This window comes from Triticum aestivum, chromosome 4B (assembly GCF_018294505.1).
Source record: "Triticum aestivum cultivar Chinese Spring chromosome 4B, IWGSC CS RefSeq v2.1, whole genome shotgun sequence".
NCBI classification, from domain to species: Eukaryota; Viridiplantae; Streptophyta; class Magnoliopsida; order Poales; family Poaceae; genus Triticum; species Triticum aestivum.
The window spans coordinates 624206481-624223465 of record NC_057804.1 but is presented as its reverse complement, the minus strand read 5'-3'; positions in this window follow the sequence as shown (position 1 = coordinate 624223465).

The following is a 16985-nucleotide window of genomic DNA, read 5'->3' as shown; positions in this document are numbered from 1 at the left end:
TCGAGGGGTTGCATTTTTTGTTTTATATTCACCCCAGTTGCAACTCCACCCCCGAGTCACAACTCAAGCGGGGGTGTACTTTATGTAGTTGCCCTAGTTGCAAACTCAAGCCTCAAGTCGCAACTCAGGTGGGTGGGGGTGGGGAGGAGGAGGCTCTATTTTTTCTTTTTGTTTTCATGGGTTTTTGCAATTAGGCCCTTGACATGGTACTCTCCCACCCTCGACTTGCAACTCGAAGGGTTGCATTTTTTGTTTTGTATTCACCCCAGTTGCAACTCCACCCCCGAGTCGCAACTCGAGATGTTTTGTGTTTCACCATAGTTGCAACTCCACCCCGCGACTCGCAACTCAAGATGTTTTGTATTCGACCCAGTTGCAACACTGATCTCTACTACACAACCTTCTTCTTGTAGACGTTGTTGGGCCTCCAAGTGCATAGGTTTGTAGGACAGTAGAAAATTTCCCTCAAGTGGATGACCTAAGGTTTATCAATCCGTGGGAGGCGTAGGATGAAGATGGTCTCTCTCAAACAACCCTGCAACCAAATAAAAAAGAGTCTCTTGTGTCCCCAACACACCCAATACAATGGTAAATTGTATAGGTGCACTAGTTCGGCGAAGAGATGGTGATACAAGTGCAATATGGATAGTAGATAAAGGTATTTGTAATCTGAAATTCTAAAAACAGCAAGGTAGCAAGCGATAAAAGTGAGCGTAAACGATATTGCAATGGTAGGAAACAAGGCCTAAGGTTCATACTTTCACTAGTATAAGTTCTCTCAACAATAATAACATAATTGGATCACATAACTATCCCTCAACATGCAACAAAGAGTCACTCCAAAGACACTAATAGAGGAGAACAAACGAAGAGATTATGGTAGGGTACGAAACCACCTCAAAGTTATCCTTCCTGTTCTATCTATTCAAGAGTCCGTAATAAAATAACATGAAGCTATTCTTTCCGTTCAATCTATCATAGAGTTCATACAAAAATAACACCTTAAGACACAAATAAACCAAAACCCTAATGTCACCTAGATACTCCATTGTCACCTCAAGTATCCTTGGGCATGATTATACGATATGCATCACACAATCTCAGATTCATCTATTCAACCAACACAAAGTACTTCAAAGAGTGCCCCAAAGTTTCTACCGGAGAGTCAAGACGAAAACATGTGCCAACCCCTATGCATAGGTTCATGGGCGGAACCCGCAAGTTGATCACCAAAACATACATCAAGTGGATCACGTGAATATCCCATTCTCACCACAGATAAGCACGACAAGACATACATCAAGTGTTCTCAAATCCTTAAAGACTCAATCTGATAAGATAACTTCAAAGGGAAAACTCAATCCATTACAAGAGAGTAGAGGGGGGAGAAACATCATAAGATCCAACTATAATAGCAAAGCTTGTGATACATCAAGATCGTGCCATAGAGAGAACACGAGAGAGAGAGATCAAACACATAGCTACTGGTACATACCCTTGGCCCCGAGGATGAACTACTCCCTCCTCGTCATGGAGAGCGCCGGGATGATGAAGATGGCCACCGAAGAGGGATCACCCCTCCGGCAGGGTGCCGGAACAGGGTCCCGATTGGCTTTTGGTGGCTACAGAGGATTGCGGCGGCGGAACTCCCGATCTATCTTTTGTTCCGATGATTTCAGGGTATATGGAGATATATAGGTGAAAGAAGTCGGTCGGGGGACGCTCGAGGGTCCCACGAGACAGGGGGTGCGCCCAGTAGGGGGGGGGGTGCGCCCCCACCCTCGTGGCTTCCTCGAAGCTTCTCTGACGTGAACTCCAAGTCTCCTGGATCATGTTCGTTCGAAAAATCACGCTCCCGAAGGTTTCATTCCGTTTGGACTTTGTTTGATATTCCTTTTCTTCGAAACACTGAAATAGGCAAGAAAACAACAATATGGGCTAGGCCTCCGGATAGTAGGTTAGTCCCAAAAATAATATAAAGTGTATAATAAAGCCCATAATCATTCGAAACAGATAATATAATAGCATGAATGCTTCATAAATTATAGATACTTTGGAGACGTATCAGCATCCCCGAGCTTAATTCCTGCTCGTCCTCGAGTAGGTAAATGATAAAAGAAAGAATTAGTGAAGTGTGAATGCTAGCAGGTGCATAAGTTTGATCAATGATAATTTCAATCACGTTTTCTATCATGATTATATGTCATAACAGTAGTTCATCTCATAAAACTTCTCACGATCAAGTAACAAGATATTCACATGTTAAAGCATAGACCATAAACTTTCATGAAAACTAGCAAACTTCATTCTCAGTCATCAAACAATTACAATTTATCTTATTTTCAGGAAGGGTCTATGTCAGAGCTTTAATTAGCAAACTCCACATTCTCAACTATCATATGGTCTTCTACAATTGCTAACACTCACGCAATACTTATGGTTATGGAGTTTTAATCAGACACTTTGAAAGATAGGGGCTTATAGTGTTGCTTCCCAACATATTCACCTCTGGGTGATGTCAACAATAATAGTTCATGCTAACTTACATCCAGTTGGATATATATATCAGGATCTTTCCAACATGAAGTGCTTTCCAAAGGATAAAATGAAAAAGGGAAAGGTGAAGATCACCTTGACTCTTTCATAAAGTAAATGACATAAAGTAAAAGATAGGCCCTTCGCAGAGGGAAGCAGAGGTTGTCATGTGCTTTTATGATTGGATGCACAAAATCTTAATGCAAAAGAACGTCACTTTATATTGCCACTTGTATATGGACCTTTATTATGCAGTCCATCACTTTTATTGCTTCCATAACAAGATCGTATAAAGCTTATTTTCTTCACACCAATAAGTCATACATATTTAGAGAGCAATTTTTATTGCATGCACCGATGACAACTTACTTGAAGGATCTTACTCAATCCATAGGTAGGTATGGTGGACTCTCAGGGCAAAACTAGTTTAAGGGATATTTGGAAGCACAAGTAGTATCTCTACTTGGTGCAAGGAATTTTGGCTAGCATGAGGGGAAAGGCAAGCTCAACATGTTTGAATGATCCATGACAATATACTTTAACTGAGATGTGAGAAAACATAACCCATTACATTGTCTTCCTTGTCCAACATCAACTCTTTAGCATGTCATACTTAATGAGTGCTCACAATTATAAAATATGTCTAAGATAGTATATTTATATGTGAAATCTCTCTTCCTTCTATATTCTTTCATGAATTGTTCAAATGACCAATACAATGCTTGCTAACCTTCAATAAATTAACAACCTCTACTTCTTAGATGTGAAGTCATTACTCCCCATGGGATAAACAAATGAGACATATATAATTTCAGATTTATGACATTCAACTCATTCAACCATTTACTCATAGGATATAAGTGAAGCACACGAGTAAATGACAAACTACTCCAAAAAAAATATAAGTGAAGATCAATAAGTAGTTGAATAGTTATTTAGCTATGTGAGGACTCTCCCTCATTTAAGAATTCCAGATCTTGGTATTTTATTCAAACAGCAAGCAAAGCAAAATAAAATGACATTGCAAGGATAGCACAACTCATGTGAAGAAGCAAAAAACTTAGGTTCAACCGATACTAACCGATAGTTGTTGAAGAAGAAAGGTGGGATGCCTACCTGGACATCCCCAAGCTTGAGCTTTTGTGTCTCCTTAATTCCTTTTATATCACGGTTTCCTAAATCTTAAAAACTTCATCCACACCAAAACTCAACAAGAACTCGTGAGATACGTTAGTATAAAACAATGCAAAAACCTTATCATTCTCTACTGTAACAAATCACTAAAATTATTATTCAACATTGAATACTAAATGTCTCTGCATATTTAATACTCCTATCCTCAAATAGAATCATTAAACAAGCAAACATATGCAAACAATGCAAACATAACAGCAATCTGCCAAAACAGTACAGTCTGTAAACAATGCAAGATTCATCATACTTCCCTAACTCCAAAAATTATGAGAAAACTATTAAGCTGTAGAAGATATATTAGAGCTCATTATGCAAAAAGATTCAACATTATATCATTCCCTTAATTTTCTAGGGAATTTTGGCAACAGCGGCAAACTTTCTGTTTTCAAACAGCAACATGTATACTAGCAAAATAAGCATGGTAAAGGCTATCCTTGACATTTTTATTGAAAATATAGATGCAAAACATTATTCTAAATAACAACAACAAATACTAACAAAAGAAATTGACGCTCCAAGCAAAACATATATCATGTGGCGAATAAAAATATAGCTCCAAGTAAAGTTACCGATGAACGAAGACGAAAGAGGGGATGCCTTCCGGGGCATCCCCAAACTTAGGCTCTTGGTTGTCCTTGAATATTACCTTGGGGTTCCTTGGGAATCCTCAAGCTTAGGCTCTTACCACTCCTTATTCCATAGTCCATCAATCTTTACCCAAAACTTGAAAACTTCAACCACACAAAACTCAAAACAGAACTCGTAAGCTCCGTTAGTACAAGAAGACAAAACCACCACTTTAAGGTACTGTAATGAACTCATTATTTATTTATATTGGTGTAATATCTACTGTATTCTAACTTATCTATGGTTCATACCCTCCGATACTACTCATAGATTCATCAAAATAAGCAAACAACACAATGAAAACAGAATCTGTCAAAAACAGAACAGTCTTTAGTAATCTGTATCATTTGAATACTTCTGTAACTCCAAAAATTCTGAAATAAATTGGTGGACCTGAGAAAAGTTTCTATTAATCATCTGCAAAAAGAATCAACCTATAATCACTCTCCAGTAAAAAAAATGGCAGCTAATCTCATGAGCGCTGATTTTTTTGTTTTTACAGCAAGATCACAAAGACTTCACCCAAGTATTCCCAAAGGTCCTACTTGGCACAAACACTAATTAAAACATGAAACCACATATAACCAGAGGCTATATGAATTATTTATTATCAAAAAGTAACAAAAAGCAAAGAAACAGAAATAAAATTGGGTTGCCTCCCAACAAGCGCTATCGTTTAACGCCCCTAGCTAGGCATGATGATTTCAGTGATGCTCACATAAAAGATAAGAATTGAAACATAAAGAGAGCATTATATAGAACATGACTAGCACATTTAAGCCTAACCCACTTCCTATGCATAGGGATTTCTTGAGCAAACAACCTATGGGAACAATAATCAACTAGTATAGGAAGGTAAACAAGCAAAACTTCAAGATTTTAAGCACATAGGGAGGAAACTTGATATTATTGCAATTCCCACAAGCATATATTCCTCCCTCATAATAATTTTCAGTAGCATAATGAATGAATTCAACAATATAACCATCACCTAAAGCATTCTTTTCATGATCTACAAGCATAGAAAATATACTACTCTCCACATAAGCAAAATTCTTCTCATTCGGAATGGTAGTGGGAGAAAACTCAAAAAAATAATTATCATGTGAGGCATAATCCAATTGAAAACTAAAATCATGATGACAAGTTTCAAGGTTATCATTATTCTTAATAGCATACAAGTCGTCACAATAATCATCATAGATAGCATCTTTGTTCTCATAATCAATTGGAACCTTTTCTGAAATAGTGGAATCATCACTAAATAAAGTTGACACTCTTCCAAATCTACTTTCATATTCATCACAATAAGATTCAATATCCTCCAAAATAGTGGGATCAATACTACCTAAAGTTGACACTCTTCCAAACCCACTTTCATCAATATAATCATCATAAATAGGAGGCATGCTTTCATCATAATAAATATTCTCATGAAAACTTCAAGGACAAAAAAATATCATATTCATCAAACATAGCATCCCCAAGCTTGTGGATTTGCATATCATTATATCATGGATATTCAAGGAATTCATACTAACAACATTGCAATCATGCTCATCATTCAAAGATTTAATGCAGAACATTTTGTAGACTTCTTCTAGTAGCACTTGAGCACAATTTTCCTTACCATCATTCTCACGAAAGATATTAAAAAGATGAAGCGTATGAGACAAACTCAATTCCATTTTTTGTAGTTTTCTTTTATAGACTAAACTAGTGATAGAACAAGAAAAAAAGATTCGATTGCAAGATCTAAAGATATACCTTCAAGCACTCACCTCCCCGGCAACGGCGCCAGAAAAGAGATTGATCTCTACTACACAACCTTCTTCTTGTAGACGTTGTTGGGCCTCCAAGTGCAGAGGTTTTTAGGACAGTAGCAAATTTCCCTCAAGTGGATGACCTAAGGTTTATCAATCCATGGGAGGCGTAGGTTGAAGATGGTCTCTCTCAAACAACCCTGCAACCAAATAACAAAGAGTCTCTTGTGTCCCCAATACACCCAATACAATGGTAAATTGTATAGGTGCACTAGTTCGGCGAAGAGATGGTGATACAAGTGCAATATGGATAGTAGATAAAGGTATTTGTAATCTGAAATTCTAAAAACAGCAAGGTAGCAAGCGATAAAAGTGAGCGTAAATGGTATTGCAATGGTAGGAAACAAGGCCTAAGGTTCATACTTTCACTAGTGCAAGTTCTCTCAACAATAATAACATAATTGGATCACATAACTATCCCTCAACATGCAACAAAGAGTCATTCCAAAGACACTAATAGAGGAGAACAAAAGAAGAGATTATGGTAGGGTACGAAACCACCTCAAAGTTATCCTTTCTGTTATATCTATTCAAGAGTCCGTAGTAAAATAACATGAAGCTATTCTTTTCGTTCAATCTATCATAGAGTTCATACTAAAATAACACTTTAAGACACAAATCAACCAAAACCCTAATGTCACCTAGATACTCCATTGTCACGTCAAGTATCTGTGGGCATGATTATACGATATGCATCATACAATCTCAGATTCATCTATTCAACCAATACAAAGTACTTCAAAGAGTGCCCCAAAGTTTCTACCGGAGAGTCAAGATGAAAACGTGTGCCAACCCCTATGCATAGGTTCATGGGCGGAACCCGCAAGTTGATCACCAAAACATACATCAAGTGGATCACGTGAATATCCCATTGTCACCACAGATAAGCACGGTAAGACATACATCAAGTGTTCTCAAATCCTTAAAGACTCAAACCGATAAGATAACTTCAAAGGGAAAACTCAATCCGTTACAAGATAGTAGAGGGGGGAGAAACATCATAAGATCCAACTATAATAGCAAAGATCGTGATACATCAAGATCGTGCCATAGAGAGAACACGAGAGAGAGAGAGAGAGAGACCAAACACATAGCTACTGGTACATACCCTCAACCCCGAGAGTGAACTACTCCCTCCTCGTCATGGAGAGCGCCGGGATGATGAAGATGGCCACCGGTGAGGGATTCACCCTCCGGCAGGGTGCCGAAACAGGGTCCCGATTGACTTTTGGTGGCTACAGAGGCTTGCGGCGGCGGAACTCCTGATCTATCTTCTGTTTTGATGTTTTCGGGGTATATGGAGATATATAGGTGAAAGAAGTTGGTCGGGGGACGCTTGAGGGTCCCATGAGACAGGGGGCGCGCCCAGTAGGAGGGGCATCCTCGTGGCTTCCTCGAAGCTTCTCTGACGTGAACTCCAAGTCTCCTGGATCATGTTCGTTCCAAAAATCACGCTCCCGAAGGTTTCATTCCGTTTGGGCCCCGTTTGATATTCCTTTTCTTCGAAACAATGCAATAGGCAAGAAAACAACAATATGGGCTGGGCCTCCGGTTAGTAGGTTAGTCTCAAAAATAATATAAAAGTGTATAATAAAGCCCATAATCATTCGAAATTGATAATATAATAGCATGAATGCTTCATAAATTATAGATACATTGGAGACGTATCAAACACCACCCCTGAGTCGCAACTCGAGATGTTGTTGTGTTTCACCCAAGTTGCAACTCCGCCCCCGAGTCGCAACTCGAGCGGGTGTACTTTTTGTAGTTGCCCTTGTTGCAACTCAAGCCTCAAGTCGCAACTCATGGGGGGAGGAAGGCTCTGTTTTATCTTTTTATTTTCATGGGGGTATTGCAATTAGCCCTTGACATGCTACTCTCCCACCCTCGACTTGGAACTCAAAGGGTTGCATTTTTTATTTTTGTGTTCACCCCAGTTGCAACTCCACCCCCGAGTCGCAACTCGAGATGTTTTGTGTTTCACCGTAGTCGCAACTCCACCCCGACTCGCAACTCAAGACGTCTTTAAATTCGCGCCAGTTGCAACACCACCCCCAATTCGCAACTCGAGATGTTGTTGTGTTTCACCCAAGTTGCAACTGCGGCCGCGAGTTGCAACTCAAGCATGGTGTACTTTTTGTAGTTGCCCTAGTTGCAACTCAAGCTTCAAGTCGCAATTCAGTTGGGGGGAGGACGGAGGAGGCTCTGTTTTTTTCTTTTTGTTTTCATGGGTTTTTGCAATTAGGCCCCTGACATGCTACTCTCCCACCCTCGACTTGCAACTCAAAGGGTTGCATTTTTTGTTTTGTATTCAACCCAGTTCCAACTCCACCCCCGAGTCACAACTCGAGATGTTTTGTGTTTCACCGTAGTTGCAACTCCACCCCCCGACTCGCAACTCAAGATGTTTTGTATTCGCGCTAGTTGCAACACCAACCCCGAGTCGCAACTCGAGATGGTGTTTGTGTTTCACCTCAGTTGCAACTTCTCCCCTGAGTCATAACTCGAGCGGGTGTACTTTTTGTAGTTGCCCTTGTTGCAACTCAAGCCTCAAGTCACAACTCAGGGGTGAGGAAGGCTTTGTTTTTTCTTTTTATTTCCATGGGGTTTTTGCAATTAGGACCTTGACATGCTACTCTCTCATCCCTCGACTTGGAACTCAAAGGGTTCCATTTTTTGTTTTGTGTTCACCCAGTTGCAACTCCACCCCTGAGTCACAACTTGAGGTGTTTTGTGTTTCACCGTAGTTGCAACTCCACCACCGACTCGCAACTCAAGACGTCTTTGTATTCGTGTCAGTTGCAACTCCACCCCTGAGTCGCAACTTCAAGATGTTTTTGTGTTTCACCATAGTTGCAACTCCACCCCGAGTCGCAACTCGAGTTGGTGTAGTCTTGTAGTTGCCCTAGTTGGTAGTCAAGCCTCTAGCCTTGAATTTTTTATGTGGTTTGTTGTTGTTGTCGTCATCGTTGTTGTTGTTGTTGTTGTTGTTGTTGTTGTTGTTGTTGTTGTTGATGATCCCCACCAACATCTTTTTTGTCAATGATGCCCTTATTGAACATGGAGTTTATGCCACAATTTTGTAGTGGACAGTTTTTTTGCTGGTGTCCTTCGTAGGTATTAGGCTATCATTGATGGCAAATAGGGTCCAAGATGTCGTTCACGCATGCTCCTTGTTTGCATAGATAAACGACTCTAGCATGGCGGGCAATTTCTTGGCTGTTTGTACAAGAAGACACCGGTGTTTTTTCGTCAGCACGCCGAGCCTAACGTAGGCGAAAAAGTCGTGGTCGAGTGTCCCTTGCACCCACGATCGACTTTTTATTGCAAGTTGACCATTGAGTTTTTGTAACAGCTCAAAAAGCTCTACAACAACTTGTTTTTTTAACTCAACATTTTTTTAGTTTGTTGTCAATGTTCCAATTTATTTTGTCATTTTTTGTCTCGCAAATTTTTGAAGTTTTTCCTCACTGCCTACTTGCTAGTTCAAACCACAAACAAGAAGGTTTTTTGCTACTAGGGGAGGGAAGCATCATTTCTGTAATTGAAACAATTTTTTAAGTTTTCCCAGGGGGTTGTCTGCAATATCCAAAGCACCAACGGATCTCTCATAATTATCCACACTGACACATTTACTCTGTCCATTTTTTTCGTGTGCCACTGTTTGAATTGGTGGAGGTGGAGCAGAGGAGGAAGAGACGGGGCGACTACCTCGAAGGCGATGGCGACCGAGCTGGCCGCTGACGACCCCCCCTGCAGTTCACCTCCGCGCGACGGGTGAGGCACTCGCCACGGACATGGCGGGCGAGCGCCATGCGGAATGCGAGGGTCACGGCATGACCATCGTCGACGACCTCTGCACCGCTGACAGGCCACCACCGTCGTCTAGGTCTGCCCGCGAGCTCTGCGCGACCGACAGGATCTACCACATCCCCACCATCCCGGAGTTCTCCGAAGCCCAGGCACGGCAAGAGCCAGTGAGCAGCACACCTCCCCTCCCCCTATGAAACTTTATTTCATTTTTGTTCGTATATCAGTCAAAATCAGCAAAATCCTCTCCACCGCCATGGACGTCGTTTACGCATAGCTGTTACTGTTGGGGAACGTAGCAGAAATTCAAAATTTTCTATGCATCACGAAGATCAGTCTATGGAGATTCTAGAAACAAGAGAGAGAGAGGGAGTGCATCTTCATACCCTTGAAGATCGCTAAGCGAAAGCGTTACAAGAACGCGGTCGGTGGAGTCGTTCATGAAACGATTCAGATCGCGGCCGAATCCGATCTAAGCACCGAACAACGGTGCCTCCACGTTCAACACAGGTACAGCCCGGGGACGTCTCCTCCTTCTTGATCCAGCAAGGGGAGAGGAGAAGTTGAGGGATAACTCCGACAGCATGACGGCGTGGTGGTGATGGAGCTCGTGGTTCTCCGGCAGAGCTTCGCCAAGCACTACGGAGGAGGAGGAGGTGTTGGAGGAGGGAGAGGGCTGCGCCAGGGGAAGGGTGCGGCTGCCCTCTCTCTCCCTCACTATATATAGGGGGAAGGGAGGAGGGGGAGGCGCCCTAGGGTTCCCTAGGGGAGGGGCGGCGGCCACAGGGGAAACCCTAGATGGGTTTGGGCGCCCCCACCCCTTGGAAACTTGCCCCCCAAGCCGGAAGGGGCGGATGCCCTAGGGGTGGCGCCCCCACCTCTCCTGGTTAAGTGAGATGGGGCGGGAGGGGCGCTCACCCCAAAGTGGGCTGATGTGCCCCCTCCCCTTGGCCCATAAGGCCCCCCAACGCTTGCCGGGGCCTCCGAAACCCCTTTCGGACACGCTGGTCATCACCTGGTACCCCCGGAACAATTCCGGACTCCAATACCCTTCGTCCAATATATCGATTTTCACCGCCGGACCATTCCGGAACTTCTCGTGACGTCCGGGATCACATTTGGGACTCCGAACTACCTTCTTTAACCACATACTATTTCCCATAACAACTCTAGCGTCACCGAACCTTAAGTGTGTAGACCCTACGGGTTCGGGAACCATGCAGACATGACCGAGACGTTCTCCGGCCAATAACGAACAGCGGGATCTGGATACCCATGTTGGCTCCCACATGTTCCACGATGATCTCATCGGATGAACCACGATGTCAGGGATTCAATCAATCCCGTATACAATTCCCTATGTCAATCGGTATGTTACTTGCCCGAGATTCGATCGTCGGTATCCCAACACCTCGTTCAATCTCGTTACCGGCAAGTCACTTTACTCGTTCTGTAATGCATGATCCCGTGACTAACTACTTAATCACATTGAGCTCATTATGATGATGCATTACTGAGTGGGCCCAGAGATACCTCTCCGTCACACGGAGTGACAAACCCCAGGCTCGATTCGTGCCAACCCAACAGACACTTTCGGAGATACCCGTAGTGCACCTTTATAGCCACCCAGTTACGTTGTGACGTTTGGCACACCCAAAGCATTCCTACGGTATCCGGGAGTTGCACAATCTCATGGTCTAAGGAAATGATACTTGACATTAGAAAAGCTTTTAGCAAACAAACTACACGATCTTGTGCTATGCTTAGGATTGGGTCTTGTCCATCACATCATTCTCCTAATGATGTGATCCCCTTATCAATGACATCCAATGTCCATGGTCAGGAAACCATAACCATCTATTGATCAACGAGCTAGTCAACTAGAGGCTCACTAGGGACATGTTGTGGTCTATGTATTCACACATGTATTATGGTTTCCAGTTAATACAATTATAGCATGAACAATAGAAAATTATCATGAACAAGGAAATACAACAATAACCATTTTATTATTTCCTCTAGGGCATATTTCCAACAGTTACAGGGGCGTGCCTAGTACGGATTCGACTGTTTTCTGTCGCGTTTCTATGCGTGTGAGCTCCGGTGCTGGTGTTAGCGGGGCAAAATTTCTTGTTACTTGTCTTGGATGCGTGCGTTCCTACTGTTTAGTTGCAACTGTTATGTGTTTATTTGATTGGAAGCAAGTTAATTCATCCCTCTGTTAATGGATTGATTGATTATATGAAGATGTCATTTGAGAGATGGAGAGCCTGGTTGGTACATATGTGTTTTGAATGACCCAATGCGACACCTCTATGGAGGTGTCTGTCTCCCTGCCACATGATGGTGATGTTGTCCCTGCCATAAACTCTAGTCCCATGTAGTTGTTGTCCTGGATCGGAGTGGTGAAGTTGCTAGTATGCTTTCATTCTGTAGGGTCCTCTGCTCGGACCGCCCTCTGTTGCTTCAGTTTTTATGTTTTAATCCAGTCTCTATCGAATGTACCTAGTGCCTTGCCCGTGGCTGTTTTAAGAATCCTGCCCAGATCTCAATATATATGGTGTTGAAAGGAAGAAACTGATCTTGATACACGCTTGTTTCTGAATGTTCCTCTGCTTCATGCACTCTGTCGCTTGAATGATGCTCTGTTTTGTGATGCCAAGTTTCTGAATGTTTGTTGTGGAGCCCCGCAGTCTAGTAGTTGATAGATAAGATTGTACATTCTTGATTGTGATCTGTGGTGCTTTTGACCACTTATGTGTGGCAGCAAATGCTTCATCTGCGAGGAGGATTTAGTACACTGGTCATCTATTTTGGCAGCAGATGCTCTAGCGATGTGAGGCTTGTAAAATGATCTTTACATGACGTTTTCTGCTGATGACTTTTGGGGGCTTCTTGATAATGATGGTGATTGACCCTTGTCAACTTCCTAATAAGCTATCATATCTGAACTAATTTTTAGGATGTTTAATTTTCATTTTCCGATCTGCATGTTTTGTGAGATTCAACGTATGAATTCAGACTGTTTTAAAAGAGAGACACATGGACATAAATACAAATAACTAACTCTAGCCAGACACACTTAAGGTTTTTTCCCGAGTAAAATGTGTTTTCCTTCTGTCCCAAGACATTTTCCTGTATGCAACATGTCATTTTGTGTGTGTTCGTGTAGAAGAGTTTGTTTGATACTATTAAATTAAATTAATTTTTTGACATTTTTAGGGTGTATTTCAGAATTCATTGTGTGTGTTTTCCGCAGAGAGAGCACACATTTTGTTCAATTTTTCTAGGCTAGCTTCTCATGTTTTGGTTTAGGGTTCCATTTCACACTATCTCTACAAGAGATATTTAAATGTTTTTTTGGTGGCGCTCATGCATTTTTTTGTCCAAATATTTGTGTTTTCTTAAATAGGAGCTTTTAAGGAAAGATGCAATTCTTGAGCCTTTGGAGTCAAACAACAACAGTCAACATGATGATTCAGGGGATGACAACATGAGTGAACAAGAGGAGCAAACTATAGTTGATATGACAGAATCAGATGCATCAGACGGCATGCTGATTGATGGCCTGAGATCATTTGTAAATTGTGTTCTCAACTAGTGTTTTTTCTTTTTTTGTGTTGTTCTTCATAATTTCAATTCTTTGACAGAAACTTTCCTTTATTTCTACAGTTACAGAAAAGACAAGAGAGGAAGCAGGAGAGGAGTGCTTTGAAAGAGAAAAACAACAAGGTTTACTTTGTGCTTTCCGTAGTTTTTGTCATTGTTAACATTTCTGAGCCATAACCAAAAATCTTATTCTAGAGAATAATACTCCTTACATGTATTAATGCTTGCTATTTGTTTCGTTTTCAGAGGACAAGGGCAGATGAAGGAAAAGGCAAAGGGCACATTAACAAAGGAAGAGAAACTGCCTACAGCAGGTTTAGCATTGGATATTTCGCAAAGATTGTTGATGATGTGTGCAAAAGCAATCATAGGATGGAGGTTGTGAGGAACGGTGGTTTTGGTTACTTGCTCGAGCTAGATGATTGTTACGTTCCAAGGCCTTTCGCACAGTGGGTCGCGGACAACATATCCACAAAAGATGAAGCAATTGTACTTGGTGGGAAATCAATTCCTCTCAACCCTGAAGCCATATCATTAGTTCTTGGCATACTAGCAGGAAGAACAAAGATCAGAGTGCTTGACGAGGAGTTCAGAAAAGCGGAGTTTCTATCACTGTTTGGGCTAACAGATCTTCCATCCATAAGTTTCTTCGGGAATAAGCTTATGAAAGAAGAACTACCTGACGACGTTTATCTTCGGTACTTCTTAACTGCCGCACTAGCAACCTTCCTGTGTCCCACATCCAACAGAAAGCCAAGCACCAAATATTTGGGGGCACTTGTGGATGTGTCAAAGTCAAAAGATCTTGATTGGTGCTCTTTTGTCCATACATGGAATATCTGTTATGTCAAAAAGTACAAAATAGATAAGTTGAAGCAGAAACGGATAACAACGACTTTGGGAGGCTGCATATATCAGCTAGCAGTATGCTCCTTCTTTTTGTTTTATATGTAACTTTTTGTTAACTTATTTTTTTGTTTTGGGAGCACTGTGTTCTCATCAAACATACTGAAGGTTTTCATTTCTTTTTTGTTTGTTTATTTGCAGGTTCGGTGTCTAGACTTCAACAATTTTGGATCAATAACAATCCCTCCAGCACTACCTAGGATTTGTTTCTGGAAAGGACAAACCATTAAACATTTCAGTTATATGCTCCTCGGGAAAGATGGATTATATGGAGCTCTTCAAGTAAATATAATACTCTGCTATTTTTCCCCTCTTTTCTTAATGTGTAGCTTTTGTTTGTTCACATTTACTCCTATTTATGTTTGTTTATACTTATACATTTTTTTGCCAGATTAAAGATGAGGTAGAAACTTGCTATGCACAAACTGATGGTGCATGGGCAAGCACCACCAAGAACTCAAACATCAGAAAAGCTATACAAAGGATCTTAGGCAACTCTTTTTCAGAGAAGGTAAAATTCATCAGACCTGATGCAGACAGCTACTCCAACACTTAATTTTAGCTATTTTTGGTTTCCCCTTCTCTTTTCTATATTTTTTTGATTTACTTGTGGAATCTTTTCTGCTTGTCAGATCAAAGAAGATATATTCCTCAATTTCCAGGAGCGCGTTAAAGATCAAAACCTGACCACATGTCTGATAGCAAAACAAGTGCTGCTAGACACTTTGAACATTGTTTCTTCTTATTTCAATGGCTCTCAACATACAGAGAAGTTAGAGTCCTCCAACCACTTGTACATGCCAACTGAAGAAGATAATGGGTCTGGCAGTACTATTAGAGTTGATTCCAATGGGACTGAAATAAACAGTGGTGTGTTTTTGAATCATTTTTTTATCACACGCAACCATGTGTTTTAAAATGATTTTTTTTCATTCTTTTTGTTCTAATTCTTTGTTTTTTTTAAATTTATTGACAACCACCCTATATTGTTGGCAGATGGAAGAGGCAGGAAGAAGAGAATGAAGACTAGTACACATCAGTCATAAACTTCAACAACTAAGGACAATCTATTGGAAGTTAAAATAGAGGTATTTTTTTGGCTTTTGTAATTAGTTCTTTTCAATACCATGTTTTTTGTGTGTGCAATATTCAGCACATTTTTCTGCCATATTCTGAATTTTTCTCTGAATATCTTTCACAGGGTAGCAGACTTGAAGTAGCGGTAGAAGGAGGTGAAGCTGAAATGCAATCACTACCGTGCAATGCTCACAGAAACGACCTCGGAAAACAAGCTGAAATGGTTATTGATTTTTAAAACCCCTTATAGTTACATCTTTTTTTAAAAGAAATTGCCCCTTAACATGCACCTTTTCCTACGAACTAACCTGCGGTGAGTGAATTCTGGAATTGTTAAAGATTGCAGATATATATGAACCCAATTTGTAAAAGCATTTTAGTGCAACAAGAATTCTACAAATAGCTTTGACAACCATGTTTTTTTGTACTTGTTTTGGGTTAGGAATAAACCATGCAGAATAGGAACGTCCCAACACAGCAACCAGAGATCAATATGCTTGATACATATACCAACATCCCCAAGTGCAATGCTAGTGATTGTTCTGCTCAAAAATAAGCAGCAGAAAACAACACTAGCCTGAACTACATGTTGTTATCAGCTAGATTGGCAAGAGCACTGGAAATGACAGATCAAGACATCAACTCAAAGGAGGAAGCCAGCACGCATGTACCACCAACTTTGTCAGGTTTCCAACATAACGCTGCCAACAGTAATCCATCTGAGTTACACCCTCCAAGGAATTTCTTTGAGCTTCTCTTAGCGCCATCATTTTTTTGATAGGTTTTTTGATCTATATTTTTTTACATCTAACTCAATCTTTTTCTTCTTCCTTTTTAAAACTCAGCATTGCATCGAAACCGAGATAGTGTATCAAGCAAACGAAGCGGCATCAATTGAGTGTGTGGGACTAGACACCACTCCTCCCCACACGAAAACAATAACCAAGGTTTTTCCCAACAAAAAACTTTTCAGACCCATGTTTGCGAACAAGCTAACTCTTTCAAACATTTTCTTTTAGTGAAGAATTGCAGTTTCTTGTTTATTTTATTTGTTTACTTTTTTGCCTTTTCTTGTGCCACATGATTTTCGTTTCAATGAAGTCAGGGAGCAGGGGAAACATGCAGTGCTTGATATTGATATCAACATAGCACTATCAAGCAGTACTGCCAACAACTCTTATATTTTTCGTTTAGTACACATGGCAATCATTTTTCTTCATGTTACTGGTAATAGCCATTTTTTCTCATTGTTTTACCTTTTTCCTTTTTTTGTCTTTTTCTGTGAAGGCGACATAGATGATAAGCACAAGCATGTGGAAGATTTCAAACACACTATGCATCCATTGGACGTTGCAAGACAAAAGTCTTTCTTTTCTGATGATACAACACCTAGTTGCAGGATTT